Source organism: Camelus bactrianus, chromosome 16 (assembly GCF_048773025.1).
Source record: "Camelus bactrianus isolate YW-2024 breed Bactrian camel chromosome 16, ASM4877302v1, whole genome shotgun sequence".
In the NCBI taxonomy this organism is placed as follows: domain Eukaryota; kingdom Metazoa; phylum Chordata; class Mammalia; order Artiodactyla; family Camelidae; genus Camelus; species Camelus bactrianus.
In genome coordinates this window covers 17,527,181-17,540,894 of record NC_133554.1, presented here as the reverse complement: position 1 = coordinate 17,540,894, position 13,714 = coordinate 17,527,181, and the positions used below count along the sequence as shown (strand labels likewise).

General features: G+C 39.5%; 1 pseudogene; it reads left to right on the top strand.

Moving 5' to 3' along the window:
* Positions 1–841: 841 nt before the first annotated feature.
* On the top strand, positions 842–1,297 carry LOC105065917 (elongin-B pseudogene; annotated as a pseudogene).
* Positions 1,298–13,714: the final 12,417 nt, after the last annotated feature.

The window sequence follows — 13,714 nt, the reverse complement described above, 5'->3', positions numbered from 1 at the left end:
CAGAGTTCCTGCATTATAATTGTGGCAGAAGAAGCCCCAGCAGCTTCGAGATCAAGGACAGGAACAGACAGCAGAACCCTCCTCATAACGCCCATCTCAAAGCCGCTCCATCTCAGGTTGATCTCCTGGAATCTCTTGCCTGGGAATTGTGGGGATCAATTGGGTGATGAATGAGAAAACGCTTCAAAAGCGCAGCACACACAGTGACCTCTGATCCCTCTTAGTTTCCAGGGACCCCTCTGCTGCCTTGTATGTGCTTTGCTTCTTTCTGTGTAAGAAGGCTTTAGGAGCTGCCTTGCTCAGGCTTCAAGAACCGGAGTGCCTGCAAGTGTGTGTCCCTAGGGGCTACTTTAGCCAATGACTGGGGATGATAAAGTCTAAGGCCCAGCCCGCTTGTCCAGAGTTAGAACAGCCTTTGAGCTGTGATTTATGCTCCAGAGTCCTCTTGAAAGCTGAGGCCGACACTTTGCCTCAAATCCCATGCTGGCTTGGCCTCTTTCCCCTCCCTGCCCTGCCTCCCCAGTCCCTTACTGGTTCCTGCCAGGAGCACTTCCTTGATCATTTAGTTGCACACAAATCTTGTCTCAGAGTCTGCTTCTGGGGAACCTGGCTTAAGTCACGAATAGAACATGATACAACAGGGTAATTCCTCCCGGCAACTTGACGATTACAAAAATACATGCTTCATGAGTATCTTCTTAAACATTGTTCAGTGCTTTTATTTGAAACATGCACTATTTAATTCCCAATCCAACACTTTGTAAATCAAGAAGCGGAGGTTTAGGAGGATTTCGTAATTTTCCCAAAATCACACGGTCACTCAGCAGTCATTAAAGAATATATGGACTCGAGGGAGGGGCCGCCAGCCGCGGGGCATGCTGGGGGTCTGCGCACGGGTTGCTGGGAACGGGGCGGAGCGTGGCCGCGCCTGCGCGTCGAGGGGGAGAGGCAGCCGACGGACGTGTTTATCCTGAGGCGGTGCCGCAAGACCCCAGTCTTCACTGACGCCGAGGAGTGGAGCACTATGTGCAAACTGAAGCACATCGTGGAGCGCATCCTCAAGCGGCTGCCCGGTGAAGGACGACCAGCTTTTGGACGACGGCAAGACATTAGGTGAGTGTGGCTTCACCAGCCAGCCAGAGGGCCGCAGGCCTCAGCTGCTGTTGGGCTAGCCCTCTGAGCAGATGATACCTTTGAGGCCCTGCGCAGGGAGCCTTTCTCCAGCCTGGCCAAGCTGCAGGCCGTGATGAAGCCACAGGACTTAGGAAGCAGCGACCATGAACAAGCTGTGCAGTGAGAGGGCCACCCCAGGGTCCCTCACTTCTCCCCAGAAAAAGAGGTTTGGGTGTCAAAAGAAGAAGGAGGAGGAGGAAGAGGACGAGGAGGCAGCGGCCTGATTGAACCTAAAACTCCTGCCTTGCTTTACTCCATCAAACTAAAGGTTTTGGAGCATTGTATTTTGCCCTGCCATTTTGTTAATTTTTCGTGGCTTCCCTTATTCCTTTACTCCTCAACCCCTTTCAATCATGTTAGCTCGCAGGCAGGTCTAAGGAGAGAATGGGGTCCTTCTGTCAGGCAGGTGGGAAACGAAAACTCTGCCCACAGCTTGGCAAGGACAAAGGTAGTGATTGATCGGAGGTTGTTGGTCCAAATGGCAACCACTTTAAAACCCATTCTGCCTCTATACTGGTAGAAAAATCATCACTCACCACATTTCCCATCCTCCCCAAGCTGCTGCTTGCAGTTTGCAGCTCAGGTGTGAGAAGTAAAGTAAGCTGTCAAAACAGGGTTTCATTGCCCCTGGAGGTGGGGAAAGGATTCAAGCAGTAATTCTGTAGGGAGCCAGAAGGCAGTGAGTGGCAGGTTATTTTGAGGGACTGCTGGTCATTTTATTATTGAGTTCTGCCTTGAGTATTGAACATCTGTCAGAGGCAGAGCACAAAGATGAGCAAGGCTGGGTTCCTGGTCTGGAGGAACTTGCAGTCTGTGGTGTTACAGGCACATTTGGCCAACCAGAGCCCAAAAAAGAATTTGGGACGCGAGATCAAGGATGATCAGGTCTGCCTTGGAGATTAATGGAAGGTTTCAGATGAAGGTTTCACTTTGGCTGAAAGGCAAGATGGCTGCAATTTCTTCACACAGAATCATAATGGGGGCAGAGGGAGTGGAGATTTGAAGATGTTTCAGGTGATGTAAAGAGAATCTGGAAAGGTACTGATGTCTTAGTGTGTATAGTACCTTCTAGGAATGGTCCAAAGTAGCTAGAAATGCTGGGTTGGGTAGTGGTGAGAGATGCAGTCACTGAAACTTTCTTGCCTTCCTACTCTGTACTGTGTAGGATGCCAGTCACTGTAAAAGATAACAAAGATTCATAAGACACAGCCTTGTGTCCTTAGTTGTTTATAGGAGGAGGAGACAAATAAACAAAAAGATAATTACAGCAAAATGAAATATATTATGGGAGAGTACAAGGAAATGGTCTGATAGAGTTAGGAAGTGTTCCTGGAGGAGGGGACACTCGAGATAAGTCTTATATTTGAAGGAGTGATTAGGTTGGAAGAGTGGGCTGTGGACCAGTTACTGAGTGTTTTATGCAAAGTTAGGGACTTCAGACTTAATCTGGTAGTAGATTGGAATCAATGAATATCTAGGTGCAGTGGGGCTGAGGGAGCACCATTAGATCTGTGTTTCTGAAAGATCATGTAAGTTAATAGCCACACATGTGCTGGTCTTCATTTCTCCTAACCATTCTACTGGTTGATTGATAAGGCTGTGCTCTATGTTTTGAGATAGCAGTCCTATTGTTCTAGCTAATTTGTGGATTTATTTTTGTCCCTGTAAATAGGTGGCTTTAGGTTCCTAATAGAACAGAGAGCTGGGGGCAGGGTTGAGAGTGGAGCAGAGAAAGGCTTTCAACTCACCTGCTGTGCTGTGTCCTCCCATTCAGTGTTCAGTAATAGAAGAGGAAATGGTTAGAGACTCTGATTGCTGATTCGGTAACTATGGTAATGTGCAGGCTCCTGTCATTTATGAGGGGCTTGAATGGATTAGAAGCACCTTTTAAAATGCTTGCTTGTGAAGAGGTAGCTAAACACGTCTTGACTGCAGAGACAGGGTTTTAGAAGGCTGAGTTTCAAAGGCACACCCGACTTTTGCAAATAGAGAAAGGAGGCTTGGGAATCACTCAAGCCTGGCTTGCATATTTCCAACTAATGCCAGGCAGCTGCCCCTAAGCCCTCCCCAAGTAACCCACAAACCCAGGGCTTTGCTTTGAAACTAAGACTCTGCCCCAAATACCCATCTATTTAAAACCGCAACAAAAAATCCTGTCCTTTTGTTTCACATCCCTCTACCAGTCCCACCTTTGTCTCTTTTGAACTCCCATAATAATCCATTTCTACCCCTTTTCTTTAATATCATGAGCCATATTTTGGCTTCTATCAGAACTTCCCAGATAATGAAATTAGACTGACTTGGATATCAGTCCAGTCTTTGCTGCTTCCTTCTTTCTGTGTGACCTTAGAAAAATCACTTTGCCTCTCCGAGCCTCGGTTGTCTGATCTATAAGACAGAGATGACAGTGCCTATTGTAAAAAGCTGGTGTCAGAATCTTGCAAAGTCTCTAGTGTTATCCATGCCACAGAACGAAGTCTCAAGTAAATGGTATTTTCTTTAACTTTCCATCTTTACCCATTCTCTCTAAGCCATGAGCTTTTTAAGAATAAGCGCTGGGTCTGTCACACACCTGCTTCCAATTCAGAGTCTAGACAGCCAGGACATGAGGAAAATGAGTGAGAAAACTGAGCCTGGATCCAAAGATTCTGTTCAACCAGTTTATGTGGCCTGAGGCCAATATCCCAGGTTAGCCAGATAATAGCACTCTTGCTTGACCTCTGACTTCACCCAGACCCTACAAAGGGAGCTCAGTCAACAGATTGATGTAGCCCACACAAGCTGGCCTCCACTCCCAGGAGAACAGACCCAAGCACCTGACGTACTGGTGGAAAGAATTGTGATTTTGCAGAAAGGATGGAACACTGGAACATGGAGACAAAAAGAGTACTCTCAGAATGCCCCCTAAAGAGACCTGTCCAATGTCTTGAGATTTTTAAGCACTGTAAGAATCCCTTCATACCCCCAAACCCAGCATTCCCACCTCATTGCACACCTCCATTTGACTGGAATGCTCTCTATTTCTCTCTAAGTCAGTCTTCTCATCCATCCAGACACCATGCTAGTTGCATGCTTCCCAGTAAGCTTTTTCTTACCCTCTCATTAAAGCTGCTTATTCCATTTTAGACCAAGAAGAGCACTTATGACATGTATAGTTATCATTTGAGAATTAGCTTCATTTTTTAAAATAACTTTTTCTTTGCACTCTATTTTTAAATTATAAAGCAAAGGTACCATGATGCCAAAAATAAAAATTTAAAAATAGAAAAATCAAGCATAAATCCATATGTTCTAACACAACTATATTTGACATTGTGATATATCAACTTCCCATGTTTTAATTTTATCAGCATTTTAAACTTATGTATAAGAAATAATTACATAAGATTTTATATATTGCAGTCTGATTTTTATATTAAAATGTTAGCATTTTCCTAAATTGCAACATGGCATCCACAACCATCACTTTCCATAGATGCATTTTGAGTAGGTTTATATTCTTTCCTTAAACTCTCTTTCCTAGTTGAACATTTAAGTTACTTCTGCTTTTTCATTATTATAAATAATGGTGCTCTCTGCATCTTTTGCTTATACAATGGTATGGGCCAGCACAGAGTACAGTTTCAGTGAATTAAGACATAAAAGTGTTTTTCTCACACATCACAGCCTAATGTCACCCCTCCTGCTCTCTCTTGTTCCACACGGTTTATTTAGGGACCCAGGCTTCTTCCGTCTGGCAGCTCTGCCACGTTCTAGAATCTCTGTATAAGATCGTCAGCATCCAGCAGGCAGATGAAGGAAGAGATAATTTACAAGACACTTCAAAGGACATTTTTTGGGTTTTTCCTGGAAGTCAATATATGCAATTTATGCACAGGTGTCATTGGCCAACTCAGCCACATGACTTCATCTAATTGCACAAGATGCTGAGAGAGGCAGTCTGATATATACCCAGGGAGAAGAGAACGCTGGGTTTGTTGAGCATCTAGCCCATCTCTGCCACAGTTGCTTTCTTTATTTTATGTTACTTATTTAGATTGGAAAAGTGACAAAAAATTCAATATTGCTTTTTGTAGCTATTAATATATATTAAAGCACCATCCCTCACCCATTCATTTATTTAAAAATGAGCTGAGTGTCTGTATAATACAGGTACTATGCTAGACAAGCACTAGAGTAGAACACAGAACAAGCCACATCCCTTGAATTCTGTCAACAAGTCAAGCTACCTATTAGATACTCTCTGCTTTGCTCTTGAATCTCTTAAATGTGTATAAATCTCCATCAAAGCTTTATATACCTTGAGAGCCAGGCATTTCTTTTGTAGTCTCCATTGAACCTAGCTTAGTTCTGGGCACACAGAATCTAGAATGTTATTAGATTAAATGAATGATGAGATAAGTCACCAAATATGCTCTATGAACAAAGCTCTGAGAGGATAAATGAGTGGCTGAAGTTCTACAGAAATCCTAAACTGCAGTAACCAAAGAAAAATATCCAATTGAACTGGACAAGACATCGAATAATGGTTCTCCAAGGAAAGGAAAGATGATTTCTGAGCATGAGGAGCTCTCCCTGCCCTCCACTTTGTGCCTGAAATAAGCAGCACAAACATTGCATTAACTCACGGCAGGAGGGACTTACAGCAAATGCAGAGCTTCCTGTTGTGATGGTTTACATTAAAGTCAAGGGAGATTGTAAACTTCCCATCCAAGGCAATGCTAAGAATGAAGGGCGTTTCCTATTAGCCTATAGTAACTTGGAAAAGCTCGCAGCTCACAGGAAGGGGTAAATCTTGTTTGACCTCCATTTCTAATGTATGAGTTTTGTTTTCAGGCACAATACTACTTGCTTTATGCTACTTTGTCTTCTTTTTTCTCAATAAAGCTTTAAAAGAGAATCCATTCCCTTCTGGGAAGTATGGTTTTACCCTCTTTTCTCATATTTCCTAACACCTGTTGGGCAGCTGCTACATTTTGCTCAAGCAGTGGCTGCATTTGTAAGGACTAAATTCTAACAATATGGAAAGTTAGTGATACTTAGGGATTTGCAATATGAACTTAACTATAGTAGATTACTCGAGCCACACTCTCATATTTCCCATGTACTTCTGTGCTCTCTATTAAGAAGCAATAAAAATAACAAAGCTATGGAGTTCACTGGTTGTGTAGTTAAGAATCTTTTTCTACATCTCTAACCACATAAACTCAGTACTTATATAGCTCTACGTGTATGAGCATACCTGTATATCTAGCTGTGTATCTTTATCCAGGTTTGCAGGCATAATAATGATTTCTTAACTGTATTGCTGTGGCACTAATGTGAAGCATTTATGAGATGTCAGGCATTGTTCTGAGCATTTTTCAAATGTTGATACATTCAAACCTCAAATGACCGTAAGAAGTAGCTACTATTATAATCCCTATTTTATAGACGAGGAAAATAAACCTGAGAGAGGTTAGCCAGGTTGCCCAGGTCACACAAGGTGGCAGATCCAGGATTTCATTTGGGCACTTTGGATCCATAGTCCATGATTTTGACTAAGATCCAATACTTGCACTTAATATTTTGTATTAGATTGATTCAACTATATCTCAAACAAAATGAGAATTACTAGTATAGTTTTAATTTGAAACAAGCCATTCAGAAAAGTAGGACATAGTATCACAGTTATTATCCATATTATTTCTGTCCCATAATAAAAGTGAAGCTTAGAGAAATGGAATGACATTTTAAAGCTCATGTAGTTGGTGAGGGAGCAAAAACATGCTGCATTCTGGCTTTATGTATGAATTTTATGTATTTTACAGTATATAATGTATTATCTGTTATATATAAAAATGTATTTATATATTATAAATTATATGTTATACATATGTTTATTTACATATTATAATAATATATCTGTATGTAATAATAATGAAAATGCTTTGAAAATGACATTTAAAAACAGACACATAACTTGGAATACAACACATTATCCACATCTGGTCAATACACATTTACTTTAGAGCCTTTTGCAAATTGAAATGCCCTACCCTAGGAAGACAGGGAAAGGATATTTTATGGTCTAAGAGAGTAAAGTTCCATATTTCTTGTGAAAATAAAATTCATTACTAAGTGACAAAAACGTTGCAGCTTTCTTACAATAGTCTAATAAGTCGGGTTATTAAAATTTGAGAGCCATTCAACATTCCATGAATATTTTTTGTATCTGTGGAGGTTTGAGAGAAATGAGATGAAAGATCTCGAGCCTGGGTTCTGCTCTTAATTCTGCTGGTGATTGGCCTCTGGTAACTAGGTTAGTTCTTCAGCCTCTCTGGGCTTCAAGTTACTCATTCTAAAAATGAACCTAGGGATATCATTTGTAATTGTTCAAGGGGCCTTAATGTCTGACCAACATTTCCTCAACATGCCTTAAAGCAACAGTGGTGACAGGAAAGGGTGGTTAGTGCTAATCATGACCTTGAACCTGTGGGAGTCCCATCTTCAGTCACACTCCAACACAACCAGGGAAAAGGAAAGTGTTGTGTTGGTCATCTCTTTCTGAATTTGAGGATTTATTTATTCCTCCATGAAAAAATTACTGACCACCAGTCGTGTGCCAGCAACTCTTGTGTGCACTGGGGAAAGAGCTGGGGACTAACTCCGAAAACCTGCTCTCATGGGCTTTATATTGGGTTTGAAGAAGCCAGACATTAAGCAAGTGAACAAACACTGTATAATATGCCAAGAGTTGGTAAATGATATGGAGGAAAATAAAGCAGGAGAAGGATAGGGAACGAAAATGGAGAGGGATTTTATTTCTCATTCAACAACAAACTTGATTTAATTGATAAGAAGCTTTTGATAGTCATTGTTCATTTAATTTGGTGTAAAGTTATTTTTTACTGCAAAAGTATTGCTGCATTTGAATATTGAGTGCTGCCCCAAATCTTTTTTTTTTTTTTGAATGATATGTAGTTTTTTAATTGAGGTATACTTGATGCACAATGTTCTGTTAGTTTCAGGAGTACATCATAGTGGCTCAACATTTATATTCATTACAAATTGATCACCAGGATAAGTCTAGTTACCATCTGTCACTATTCAAAGTTATTACATTATTATTGAATATATTGCATTACATTCCCATGGCTTATTTATTCTATAACTGGAAGTTTGTATCTCTTAATCCCTTTCACCTATTTTTCCCAATCCCCTACCCCCTTCCCCTCTGGTCACCAACAGTTTGTCTCTATAACTATAGGTCTGTTTCTGTTTGGTTTTGTTTGTTCATTTATTTTGTTTTTCAGATTTCACAGATAAGTGAAAAATCATACAGTATTTGTATTTTTCTGACTTATTTTATTTAGCATAATAGCCTCTAGGTCCATTCATGTTGTCCCAGATGGCAAAATTTTATTCTTTTTTATGGCTGGGTAATATGCCAATATGCCACATTCTTTTTATCCATTCATCTGTTTATGGACAGTTAAGTTGCTTCCATATCTTGGCTATTATAAATAATGCTGTAGTGAACATAGAGGTGCATGCATCCTTTCAGATTAGTGGGGTGGGCTTTTTAAATTTCAAGTAAATACCCGGAAGTGGGATTGCTGGATGATATAGCAGTTCTATTTTAGTTTTTTGAGGAACATCCATACTATTTTCCATAGTGGCTGCACCAGCTTACAGTACCACCAACAGTGCACAAGGGTTCCCTTTTCTTAACATCCTCACCAACATTTGTTATTTATTGTCTATTTTGATAATGGCCATTCTGACAAGTGTGAAGTGATATCTTGTGGTTTTGATTTGCGTTTCTCTGATGATTAGTAATGTTGAGCATCTTTTCATGCGTCTGTTGGCCATCTGTATGTCTACTTGGAAAAATGTCTATTAGGTCCTCTGCCCATTTTTAACCAGATTTGTTTTTTCAATATATTGAACTGTATGAGTTCTTTATGTATTTTGGATATTAACCTTTTATCTACCATTTGCAGATATCTTCTCCCATGCAGTAGGCTGCCTTTTCTTTTTGTTGATGATTTCTTTTGCTGTGCAAGACCTTTTTAGTTTGATGTAGTCATGTTTGTTTTTTTCCTTTTTTTTTGTTTTTTGTTTTTGTTTTGTTTTGTTTTGTTTTTTTGCTTTGTTGCCCTTGCTGCAGGAGACATCTAAAAAAGTATTGTTAAGGCTGATGTCAAAGAGGGTACTGCTTATGTCTTCTTCTAGGATTTTTATGGTTTTAGGTCTTACATTTCAGTTTTTATTCCATTTTGAGTTTATTTTTGTTTTGGGTTTTTTTTTTTAACATTTTTTTATTGAGTTATAGTCATTTTACAATGTTGTGTCAAATTCCAACATAGAGCAGAATTTTTGAGTTGTACATGAACATATATATATTCATTGTCACTTTTTTTTCACTGTGAGCTACCATAAGATCTTGTATATATTTCCCTGTGCTATACAGTATAATCTTGTCTATCTATTCTACATTTGTATATGGTGTATGAAAGTGTCCAGTTTCATTATTTTGCATGTAGCTGTCCAGTTTTTCCAACACTGTTTATTGAAGAGACTGCCTTTTCCCCATTACATATTCTTATCTCCTTTGCTGTAGATTAATTGACCATATGAGCATAGGTTTATTTCTGGGCTTTTTATTCTGTTCCATTGATCTTTGTGTCTGTTTTTGTGCCATACATTTTTTTAATTAAAAAACTTTTTAAATTGAAGTGTAGTAGATTTACAATGTTGTGTTAACTTCTGGTGTACAGTGTAGTAATTCATATATGTTTATACATATATATATATATATTCCTTTTCATATTCTTTTTTATTATAGGTCATTATAAGTTATTGAATATAGTTTTGTAGTATAGTTTGAAATTAAAGAGCATGATGCCTCCGACTTGGCTATTTTTTTTTTAAAGACTGCTTTAGCTACCCCAAATCTTGCTGGAGATATCTGTAACATACAGAATATGCATATAAACTTAGAAAATAAAAAAGTAATGTGTTCTAAAGCACAGCTGTACCAAGAGATTTCAGATAAGAGCTCATGAAAGTCTACCAGCCAGACTTCAGGAGAGGGATCAGGGCTGACAATATAAATGTGAAAGTCATCATTTTATAGATGGCATTTAGTTAAAGCCAAGTGGCTGAGTATTATCAGATGGTGAGAGGAGGAATGAGGATTGAGTCATGTTTCACTCCACTGTTTAGAGTGATGACATGGGAGAACAACAAAGAGAGATTGTCCAGAAAGCAAATAAACAAAGTGTTTCAAGAGTACCGCAGGAAGCACTGGGTAGAATGCAGCTAATAGGTCAGAAAGGATGAGGACTTAGCATGTGAAAGAACAGCAGCAGCAGCAACATCAAGTATCCTCCCTCCTTTTCACCATCACTGGGGGGATTCATTATAAACACAGCCATTCTTGACACATGTTTGATTCTGTATCTGAAATGATTGGATAATACTCACTTCTTGGAGGCACTGCTTAAATTACTGACATTTTCTGGATGTGAAGATACATGTCTTAGAAGCAGGTAATATAGTAAAATAAGAACCCACCAACTTCAAAGCCCACACCTACTTGGGTTGTCCATTCCTTCATAAGTCAACCTCAGACAAGTTACTTAACACTACTGTATCTCAGTTTTCTTATCTGAAGAATGAAGCTGTCAATAACAGTCTCAAATGTGTGTTGAAGATTAAAAGCAATAACCTGCCTAAAGGGCTTTAGCACATAACAAGTCCTTAAGTTCTTCCTGTTTTCTAAAGAAAGTGGACAACCTGTAAACGTGAAGAAGGGTGGTGGGACAAGGCATGCACTGAATGGGACCACAGGAGACATGGACTGGGACTCTGGCCCTGGCACTGGTGTTTTGTGAAACCCCAAATAATTCACATCACATTCTGAAGCTGTAGAATCAAGAGTTCAACAGCTAACAGGTCCAAACTACCATATTTGTTTTGATTGGGACAGTGTTTTAGCCCGTTAATTGGTTGGTTTGTATCATTCTCTAGCTTGCCGCAGTTAGACTTTCCTCATGACATCACTCACTTAATTTACCTGCCTTCCCCTGAACCCGTCTGAGTTTGCAGCCTCCCAACCCCTGGAGTAAATCATCTTTCCAATCCCTTCATTTAGACTATTTTATAAGTTTTGTAGCTAGCACCCCAAGATGTCCTTGCTCAGGGCATGTTTGTGTATGGAAAAGTATAAAAGCAACGCTTAGGGTCTGCTTGCTTTTTAACCCCCTGCAGAATGTTTTAGACCTGAAAACAAAATGATTGCCTCTCAAATAAGAAAGATGAACAGAAAAATTAACTGATAAAAGTTTTTGTACACAGAATATATAGCAGCATATCAACCATTCAACTGCAGTTAGATTAAGGTAGTTTGATATTAAAAAATAAAGTTTAAATTACAAAAATAAAAGTAATAATTTCATTGGGAAATTTGTAATTATAGAAAATTATCAAAAATCTTTTCAAATTTTAGGGAAAAATTGCATTTAATTTAATTTTAATGAGGCAGCATAAGATGGAGTTCTTAAGAACTATAGTTGCTTTTTAGTTTTCTTGTCACTCTTCTTAGGAAATGTATCCAATAGCTTTTGCCTTCTTTCATTCATTTCCTCCACAGATTTCTCCAAGTTAAAGAGGAGTGAGAAAGGGAATGGTTATAGATGCTTCCTTATTCATATATTTTACCTTACTGTACATCCTTATGTCCTTAAAACTAAGCACATTGTAGATGCTCAGTAGTATTTCTTGGCTTAACCATCTACTGAAGGGAAGGTTGGGACAGCAGAGCTCAGGTGCCTGGAAGGGGTATAGCATAAAGTTTTGACTGGTATCATAGAGATATACAAACTCTGGCATTGCTCATGGGAAGCAATATCCTCAGCACCCCTTACTTACAAGAGGGGACACGTGACACAGTTGCTACCAAGGAGGCATAGGAATAAACCTGTGCAGGTTTCTGGAAAAGCTTTTCCATTTTGACTTAATGGGATAGATGCAGCTGATGCGGCATTCCTCTTTCTGCCTTGAATCCCAGTGTGATATCTGGAGGAGCGGATGACACTTTGACAACATAAGTTGACAAGCCAACGTGCTGGGCATGGTGGAATGGAGGGGCTGAAGGACATTGGGTCCTTGATGTCATTGACAAACTGCTGCCCTGGGCTTAGACCACATACTTCCATGCAGCTTATTATGAGAGAAAATTAAACCTTATTTGTGTCACAGAAAGTCAGGGATTTTTTTGTTGTTTCTTTTTTGTTTTTGTTTGTTTGTTTTGTTCTTGCACCTCAAAAATATATCTGTTGCTATACCATAGGAAGGGATGGTTAAAATAGAAGGAATATGAAGTTGGCATTAGGGGCATTCAGACACTTTGAAGCTAGGAAGCTAGAGGGGTATTCTGGAAGGAAATTGGCTATTCAGGTATACAGATAAAAATCAAATAAGTAAAGCATTTAAGAAAAGCTTCATAGTTGGGGAAGTGGGAACATGAACTAGTTATTTACACCCTGAAGTCCAAAATATCCAAGTGGATGATGGAACTACAGATACTCAGTATGGACTCCTTCAGTCCAGAAATACAGCTTCCTAGTACTAAAAATGATACGGGAATAGAACTTAGAAAGTACAAAGGAAATTATGCCTCTCATAATATTCATCTATTCATCTCAATTTTCTTATCAGCAATTTTGGCAGGAGGGTGGATGTTAGATGATTCAAGTTGAACTCTTTGGAAGTGCATGAAATAAAGATTTCTCTGGTCAAGTCATGAAACACCCACTGCTAGATTTTAAAATGCTTAACGGAGAGGAAAGGCGGGGAGGAGAGGAAGGTGTTTGTGCATACTGGGCTTGAGGGACTGTGGGACAAGGATTTGGAGATGACTCCCAGGCAAATGTATGTAAAGCTTAAAAGTGTTTAGACTGCTTTTAAGTAGCTTTTGAAAAATAATTGATTTTGGAAAGGCAATTGGGGAAGGAAGTTATTTTTGTCCTGTAGCTATTTACAGTAAACATGTATCCAGAGGTTTCCAAAAGCATGATATCCTTATATATTATTTAGAGTTTAGTCTCCAGTTTCATCAGTTCTTTTGGCATTAGACCTGGTTTTTACACTTGGGTGCTGAAACTCAGTTAACTGTGACATAGTACTAATGAACTGAGAGGTGTGCTTTCCACCTTAATGGCTGTCATTGAATTGCGTTTCTTCAGCAGAGATGTAATCACCAGCAGTGGTGTATGAGTCAGTGCCGTGTGTGTGTGGGCCTCAGTTTCCACACTCGAAAACAAGGCAGTAGGAGCAAGTGTTCACAAAAGTGCCTTCCAACTCTGACAGTCTATGGTCCTGGAATTCTACAACACAGATGCTGTTACCTTTCAGTCCCAATATGCAGGTAGCTGACTTGACCCAATCTACTTTCCAGAAATGCAAAGTTAATCATCCTCTATGGGTAGATAGTTTGCATCACCTTTTTAAGTTAAAGGATAACTCACAGTAACTCTCGTACATGAACCTGCAG